Genomic DNA, 9,440 nt, shown 5'->3' on the forward strand with positions numbered 1-9,440 from the left:
AATGTTCTCTTTCCTGTCTTTCCATGCAACCACTTTCTAATTCTTTTTGCTTTCATTGGTTTCTTTTTGACTGTCCTAAATTGTTTATTGGGTAAGAATTGTACAGACATTACTTATATTAGCCATAACGGCGGAGCTGGAGAGTATTACACCTTCTCTAAGCTGGACGGCGAGAACCACCAATAACATGGTGGAACTTGGGGCCCTTTCCAAGGCCAGGGCTCTGGTAATCAGCAGACAACAGACCTAGAATCTCCCTGTGCTTGTGGACTGGTTTGGTGATCCTTGGGTGTCAGGATTCCTTCTGGTAGGTAGCCTTATGGAATGGGTCAGTGAGGATAGCCTCAAAGAATTTCTACGTGTCTTCACCAACCCAGTAGGAATGCAGGACTCTCAGAGCCCTACAGTGGTGGCCAGCTGGCTCCTGGGCAGCAGACTGAAGCCTGGAGCAAACCTGAGCCGAGCCAATCAACACCATGATGGGCAGGCTTGCCAGAGGTCGCACCCTAGGAACAGGGCGTTTTCGGTCACACAGTGCACACGAGTCCGATATATGACATAACCTTGCTTGGCCTTGTATCCAGCCTGTGTGTTTTTGTTTTGTTTTGTTTTTTGTTTTTTTTAAAATATATTTTATTGATTTTTCACAGAAAGGAAGGGAGAGGGACAGAGAGCTAGAAACATCGATGAGAGAGAAACATCGATCAGCTGCCTCCTGCACACCCCCCACCGGGAATGCGCCCGCAACCAAGGCACATGCCCCTGACCGGAATCGAACCCACGACCCCTCAGTCCACAGACCGACACTCTATCCACCGAGCCAAACCAGTCAGGGCCAGCCTGTGTGTTTTATGGAGCCAGGGCTGTGGGGAGGGGTGCTGTGGAGCGCACCCTGAGAAGAAAGCGCGTTATATCGGCTGCTTCTTCCTCCGCAGCTCCTGGCTTACCTCATGGCTGCAGCCAGACAGAAAGGAAAAAGCTCATTGGTTCATTATTGTTCTCTTGATTGCTTTCTTGCCTTTCATCGATGCCTTTAGTAGGTTTTGACACTATTCTTTCTTTGGCATCTTCTACATTAGTCTTCATCTTGTCTTTTTTTTTTTCATCTCTTTTCTGAGTTCATTGAATTCTCTTTAAATTTCTATTTCTCTTTTGCCACTGGCTTTTAGTTTTTTAAATTTGGTTTTAAGTGTTTTGGATTAAATTTCATTTTGTTCCATCAATATCTATCTCCCCTATACCTTCTTTCACCTCCCCTCACTAACCTCCCCTCCACAATCACCACAAAGTGTTTTCAGATTCTGATATAATTACAGATGTGTCTTTAAAAGTTGTTTATTTTAGAGTATTGTATTCAGTTTTCTTCTGTTTAATGGCTATTTTTGTGTAGTGTTGGAAGAAAACTGTCATCAGTAGAGGTTTTTGGATTCTCATGTTATGTTTTTAATAGGAGATTTGTCTTTATTCACATTTCTTGTATCCATTTTTTTTTAATTTGATGCATTATAAGATCCCTGTTTTAATGGTAGCCTTTTCTTTTTTTTCTCTATTTTGTGTATAATTGACTCATTTATTTTTATAAGCATTTTTATTACATTAATTAGGATAACATGACTTTAAACATTATATAAATTTTGGGTACACAAGTTTATAATACGATATCTATATACCCTCTATTGTGTGTTGACCACCCAAGTTTTACTCTCCTTCCTTTTCTATCAGTATATGATTTCTCTAATGAATTTTATGATTGTCATTGTTGTTATTGTTATTAGGAAAGGGATATGTGTCCTGATTTTTCCCTTCATTGTCTTACAGGGCCCCCGCCCCCAACCCGTTCTTCTTCCTCCCTTACCAGCCAATCCCCAAAGAGCTTCTCTCCCTCCCTCTTTACCTTCTCATCTAGAAACAATGTTTTGGAAGGCCGTGGTGTTGAATTCATTTAGTCAGTCCTTGGACCTACCAGGACACTTTCAGTACTTTCACACTTAGGGTGAATCTTCTCATTCCTAAAAACTTTCTCTTAGGGCTGGTGCTATCTCCTTTTTTCTCTATTTTAGTTTATTGTTTTGTTTTGTTTTTCTAGACTGTCCTTGTTCACCATAGAGCTTGTAGCAGGAGTCAAAAGGTAACTTGCTGATTTTTTTTATTAAAAGTAATTTAAAATCTCGGAATTTTCTGTTTTGGGGTTATGCTGAGCAATAGCCAGAAATACAGTAACAGGGCTGGAATTAAGACAGAGCTGTTTGATTAGAAAGCTTTTGGTTGTATTGTACAATAGAGAGATGGAAAGGGTTTAAAGAATATATAGGCATATGGATAAAGCCACACACATGAAGCCAAATCATACCTGATCAGTCATGGTGCATGGCCTTATGCGTAATGTACTAGTAATAGTCACTTAGTACTTTTGCTGCTGACTGTGGAAAAACCCTAATCGGTTGTTATTAATTCTACTAATTTGGTGTAAGACTAAATATTATGTCATTGAGAAGTATGGAATTATATGATCACCCCATTTTCCATTTTCATAGGAGGACTTTTATGGAAATATTGAGCCATGCTGAGGGTAAAGAATTTTAGCAGATGATAATGCAATTCTTCAAGCAAAAAACTAGACTAAACCCTACTGCCGAATGTCCCTGATAAAAATTAAATCTCCAGATCCAAAGACTTGTCTCAGCCTTCATTCTTCTTGTTTTGCTTTTTCTCCAAAATTTATTACTATGGACTTCCAACTCTTACTTGAAAGTAATTTCTCATGAGGACAGACCACAGTTTTTCTTTGACCATGCCTTATTTGTCTCCTTTTCTGGGTATAGTTTCCTTCCATCACTCCACAGATATGCGTATTTTCCAAGCTCTGTGTTAACCCTCTATTCTTTGCTTTCTTAAAACTTTCCACTAGAGGATGTACTTACATGTGTGACTCCTGTCATCGTTACTTGTAGGCCAAATATATCTGTCATCTCTCTCAGTCTTTGTCTTTTGATGAACTCCACTGATAGTTTTTAATAGAGTTCTGGCATTGGGAGTGAGAAAGGAAGGGACCTAGCTGCCTTTCTTCCATCACCTCAAACTCAGACAGTCCTAAGTTAAATCTGCATCTTTTTTCCAAATCCAGCTTCTATTTTTGATGAAATTTGTTGACATAATTTTGAGTTGCCCAAACTGGAAGTGTGAGCATCACTTGTGCTTGACTTTTCTGATATACACTCCCACCATCCTTATTGTATTGATTTATAGTCAACACATGCTTTAAATCTTTCACGTGTTCACCTTCCCAATGCACACTTTTTAAAACTCACTTCCAATTTAATGTAATAGCTGCCTAACTGAAATCTGTTTCTACCCTCTTTGCTGTGCACCTTCCCACAGTCCATCTCCAGATTAATCTTTCTTCAATATCATTTTCAGCAAATTTATACTCCTGTTCAGAATCCTAGAGTGGCTCCCCATTTTTTCTATTTCTTCCATTACCTAGGCATTCAAGTTCTTCAATCTTCCTAGTCATTTTGATTGCTCTCTACTCAGTTCAGAGCATATATGGTTAGCCTGCCTGGTATATTTAACCTTTCACTGAATGTACAATTTTCTCTTTGCCTTCCTGAAACCTAAGATGTCTATTCTCCCACATTTCACTTAGTGTAAATCCCACTCATACTTTACATCTCTAGATAAATCTTGCTTTTTTCCCATGCACCTTAATCTCCAAAAGTTTTCCCCACAACCAAGTTCCCACATCAGGTCTTAATACCTTGAGAGATCTATAATATAAAAGTACATACCTCCCTGAACACACACACACACACACACACACACACACACACACTCCAATGTGGTAGAATAAGGACAGGGAAACCACAAAAAAAAAGTTCTCTGAATTCAGAAAGAGGAGGAAGGGGACACACTTGCTGGGCATTGATCCTTAGCAATTTTGAAATCCCTCTCAGGAGATATTGTGAGGGGTCCCAGTCTGGGTTGGGGAATGTTCCTTGATTAGGCTGCAGTTCAGAATGACTCTTTACTCTAAGTCACTTTATCCAATTGAAATACTGACCTTCTCAGTTAATGTGGGAGGGGAGGAGGAGCAGGGAAAGTAGCATATTGGCTCTTAAATGCTCCATTTTGATGCAATACCTGTGACTTCCACTCATTTGTCATTGGTCAAAGCAGGTCACATGCACATGCTGTGCTTCAAGAGAGCAAAGAAATGTATTCTTCTTGCACTGGGAAGGAGAGCCAGATCAAATTGTGAATAGCACGGGGTCTGTCACTTCTGGGTGGAAACTATAGGCTATTACTATAAGGCACTGAGGCAGCCCTTTGTAAGGGAATGAGCAATGATGTCTAGCAGAAGATGCCAGAAGGTGCAGTTTCTTCCTCTGGTCAGGCAAATACTTGGAGCACTGCATCTGGTGGAAAGAATTGTGGTACTCTGCCTGGGAGCTTTTGTATCGGCTGCCTCACAGCCTCTCATCTGTTGACTTTGGTATCCTGAAGCAACTCCCTTGTGGAGAGAGGGGGTTGAAAGAGAACTCACCCTATGTGGCTCATTCAGAGAGTAAATGCCCCTGAGAGACAGTGCTTCTTGGTGGTTATGCTAATGCAACTAAGGCTTTTTACAGCACCCTACTTAAAATACACACTCATTGGAATCGCTCAATTTTTTAGAGAGCAATTACTCCCAAGGCTGCTCAGAGATGACTGGAGGCTGTTCAAAAGCCATCAGGGAACAGTATGGAGCTCTAGTAGGTCTTTGCACCTGTTAACTCTTGCCATGGATGCAGTTACTCTCTAGGAGCCACTATGAGGCAAAAAGTGTGAAGAATCTGATTGTTTGTTTATTTGTTTGTTTTGCAATTGAGAGGTTCAGGAGCCCATTCTGGAAGTTTTACAAGGGGAGCACAACAAAACTGGCTCCCTTATTAATGAGATGGATATGGGGAGAAAGATCAAAGACTCAGTGACCTCAAGTCAACACAGCGGGGGTCTGTTAATGCCCAGGCAGAGTGGGCATTGCCTGAGTTGAGACTGTCCTTTGGGTGAGTGTAGGCTGAGACTGGTGCTGAGGCTGAGACTGGTGCTGAGGCTCAGCCTGCCTCTTTTTCATTTAAATTAATAGGTTTCTCCTTTGTTTTATGGAACCTGACAGCACTGGTTGTCGCTTTCTGTGGTTGACTACCCCCATAGTATCTAATTACAGAGGAGATTTTTAAAAGCAACAATGAACGCATTTTCTAAATATGTCCTCCATCCGCTCCCTCCCTGGGTAATTGGAGGCAGAGGGAAAGGAGTGCTGGGGGTATTCCCAGAGGCCTCTTGTCAATCAACCCCAGGCAGGTTCCCTGGGGGCCACTCCGAAGCTCAGTCACCTGGAAACCCGAGGCAGGGACAGCAGGGTGTAGTGCCCTGCAGTGCTGAGGCCACACCCAGGCAGAGGAAGCTCTCACACCTGCTTCCTTAGTCCTTCTTGTGAAGGCTGAGGCACCATTCAAGAGCTAGCTTGGAAATTATACTCTTCAGCCAGAGAAGTGAGGTGTTCTGTCAAAATAAAAAAAATATCAAGCAGCTTCTAGGAAGATCCGAGCCAGACTCAGTGAACAGCTCCTGGCACAGGTGATACGGAGCCTCTTTTCTTTGTTCTTTTGAGTGAAAAAAAGTCAGTGCAAGAGGAATATCATCTTTTTTATTTACTCATCTCTTTATCCACTCCATTCATTCATCAGTCAGTTGGTTAGTCTGTCAATGTATTTGACCCTGTACCAGGCACTGAAAGATTCAATTGATGGGTGTTTCACTGGGCAGGGAATGGTACTGGGGGACCTGGGGCAATGTCCTGATCTGGACAATTAGAATGAAGATAAGGATAGTCCAGAGGCTTTGGCTTCTGTATCTCAGGTCCCTCCTGGCCCAGACACCAAACTTCTAGTTCTCTCTCAGGAAAGGAAGAGGAAAGAAAATGAGTGTGGCTACCTCACATGGCCATTTCTTTGTTTGTCTGGCCACCTCTATTTGCCTTCTCACTGCTTATGTGGGCCTTGAACTTTACCAATTATAATCTTCAGGCCAGATGGTGAAGGAGGTCAGTGTGAGGCATGAATCACAAGGACTTCTCAACTGGAGAGACTTTCTTGTAAGAACCAAAGGGTGCTCAAGGACCCACAATAATGCCCTATTGCACTACGTGCACATACTAGTACACACACACACACACACACACACACACACACACACACACAGGTGAGCGCAAGGAGAGTTATACTCTTTGCCCCTCAACTCTCCTTTTGGAAACTCACATTGAAATTGTCAGTCATTTTATATCACAAAAAGGATGACCTCACCTGTGGGCTCATTTATCATTTCCATCTGTTCCTCCACAGCTGCAAGGGGCCGTGCAGCCCCTCCCACAAGCATCCCTGAGTTGCATGATGTTCTTCTTCTCCACGTAGAACTCCCTTTATGTGAGAAGAGGGAGCATCTGCCTTCCCTCTCCCCTACTGTCCACCTTTAACTGCACAGTTAGACGGTGGTTTTCAACTTCAGTTGCTAATCAGACTCACCAAAACCTAAAAAATATATGCAGATGAAAGGCTCCACCCAAGACCCCCTGAATCACAATCTATAGAGGTGCCGATCTGTAGCGTTGACAAGCTTCCACGGTGAATCTGATGCACAGCTCAGCTGCTGTCAGTGCTGCTCACACTCTCTTGTAACTCACCTGGGGATGGTAAAATTAAGATCCTCACCCAGTAGATGTGGATGGGCCTGCGATGCAGCATTTCTGACAAGTCCCTGGGGTTGCTGCTGGTCCAGGAGCAAATTTTAGGCAACAGTTATAAACTCTTAACCCTGGGTACATATCAACCCTGGGTACATAAACCACCTGAGGAGGTTTTAAGAATCTTGTTGCTAAGGCTATATCTCCAACCAACCAAGTCATAGTTTCTGGGGCTGTGACTCGGGCATCAGTCATTTCTAAACTTTCACCCAATTGAGAACTGCTGGTCTAGGAGCTGTTTCCCACCAGAGTGAGTCTGTGATTCGGCAGCTGGCTCCCACCCCTCCATCTTTGACTTGCTGTCATTTTACACTCCTGGTTATTCATTAAGAACCCTAAAGAACGATTGTTTTCCTACCTCTTCCACCTTCTTCAGCATCATCTGAGCTCTTGTACACAGCTCAGAATGTATTTGCCCACCTGTTGGCATGGCTGGCTCCTGCTTGTCACTTAGCTCTTTCTTTCTTGACTTTGGAAGGACCTCACCTCCCGAGACCAAGATAGGGACTGCCATTCTAGACAACTCCTCTGTGCTCCTCCAGCAGCCCATGGGAATGTAAGCCTTAGTATATTGTACAGTATCTGTTCATTTTTCTCAACTGTTTCCCTCACTAGACAGTGAGCTCCTTGCAAGTGGGTGTGTCTTGCCCATCTCTCAATCTGCATCATCTTGTACAATGCACAGAACATAGCAAAAGCTCAGACAACATTTATTGAATCAATGGTACCTCTCCTCTATCTTTTTTCTGGTTTCTCTGTTGGGTTGCATCAAATATACAGAAATTGATCTGTTTCAGCATGATTCTGATTGGCAGCATGTTCACTCAAACCGCTCCATACCCGATGAGAGTATAATTATAATACCCAGCCCTTCCAAAACCCTGCCAATCATTCTGCTGGGTAAATAGGCACAGGTGATTGGTTCTAATCAAGATCATTAGGGTTGTTCTGGAAAGATCCTGCTGCCATATGTAGATAATTATAGCAGTAGTCTACATTCTGGATCTTAGCCAGTCTAAATAGCATTAGCATGAGGAATTTGCATAGAACAAAAGGAGGATGGCACAGGATTTGGACATAAATAATTATAGCTAGCATTTTCTAGATAACATTTTCTATGTGCCAGGCACTTCTCTAAGTAGTTTACAGAGATTAACTCATTTACTTGACGTAATAGCCCTCTGAGAGAAGTACTGTTACTACCTGAATTGTATAGGCGAGGAAACTAAGGCACAGAGAGATTAGGTAACTTGGCCAAGGTTATACAGCTAGTATACAGCTAGTTACACATGGAGTCTCTGTTGGGAACAGGTAGGCTAGCTTCGGGTCTGTGCTCTTCACTCTTATACTGCACTAGAGACTGGACTTCTACAATACCACTTTAGTCACATTTCTCAGTCCAATTGCTAACATTCCCCATAGTTAATGTGTTAGTAAGTAAGAGACCTAACCTGAAACCTGGAAGCAGAATGGGCCATTAGGGTTCTCCTTATTAGAGTAGCAGTCCTCAAATGTTAGGTATATCCAGTTCATTTTTTTCTCTATCAAATATACACACACATACAGACATACCCATCTCTCGGGAAATAGAGACTGAGGAAACTTCAATGGACAAATGATCTATACATGCAAAATAAAAGTATTCCAAAGGAGAACAGTGCTGTTGTTTCCCTAGAACTTCATTTGCTTTTGGATGTAATAGTAAGACTGGAATGCTAGAACAAGGAGTTCGGCTGATGGTTTCTGAGCCTGAAGCACTGCTGTAATTAATAGCACTCCTCAGCTTTATCTGATGGCTCTTTTGGGCAGTCAACCAGGAACCTAAGGCCCCCTCCTGTGCTCTCTGGGGTGTGTCCAATCCCCTTCCTCCATGAAGAAGATTAGAGTGAGGGGTGCTTGTCACATATTTAAGGACCTTTCTGTGAAATAAATTTGCCCTCATTTTTTAGTTTGTCACCCTTTTTGTGAACCATTTCATTGGGGACCTCACATTTGAAAAATGAAGATGTGGAATTTATATTATTGCAAAGCCATTTCTTCTGAGCTGTGGTCTCTGACAATTATTAAAAAAATATGGCCTGATGTTCCCAGGCCAGGTAGACATACTGCCTCTTCCCAAGTCTGAGGTTAGTAGGTAATCTAGGAGTTGATGGTTTTTTAAAAACAAATTCTCTACGTCAGACTCTTCTGTGAAATAAATTACCCAGCAAGGTAAGGACTTCACAGTAGCTTCTGTATTCCCAGCCCTTTGTATGCTACATAGGAAACCAGGAGAACTTAATTTAAAAAATAAAAGTGGTATTGGTACCTCTAAAGCAATGGTTCTCACAGTGTGGCTCCCATACCAATAGAGACAGCATTACCTGGAAGCTAGTTACACATGCAGATTCTTGGGCCCCACTCTGGACTTCATGAATCAGAAACTCTGGGGTGGGAATCAACAATGTATTCTGATAAACCCTCCAGGTAATTCTGACGCATAGTCACAGTTGAGAGCCACTGTCATAAAGAATTAAGATATATAATTAAAACATGTTTCTTTTTTTAAAATTTTTTATTACAAAGGGTATGAGATGAAGGAAGAAAGATAGAGAGTTAGAAACATCGATGAGAGAGAAACATCGATCAGCTGCCTCCTGCACATCTCCTATTGGGGATG

The 9,440-nt window shown here is 42.2% G+C and overlaps 1 protein-coding gene and 1 pseudogene across 1 annotated transcript in view; one reads left to right on the plus strand and one right to left on the minus strand.

Annotated features, from left to right (window-relative positions):
* Nucleotides 1-9,440, plus strand: part of SHISA6 (shisa family member 6) — a gene marked incomplete at its 5' end in the record, with an annotated part of 302,789 nt that overhangs the window by 155,578 nt on the left and 137,771 nt on the right. The window lies entirely within an intron of this gene.
* LOC102770857 lies at nt 64-603 on the minus strand (annotated as a pseudogene).

The sequence above is a fragment of the Myotis davidii genome, unplaced genomic scaffold (assembly GCF_000327345.1).
Source record: "Myotis davidii unplaced genomic scaffold, ASM32734v1 scaffold37, whole genome shotgun sequence".
Taxonomy (NCBI): Eukaryota; Metazoa; Chordata; class Mammalia; order Chiroptera; family Vespertilionidae; genus Myotis; species Myotis davidii.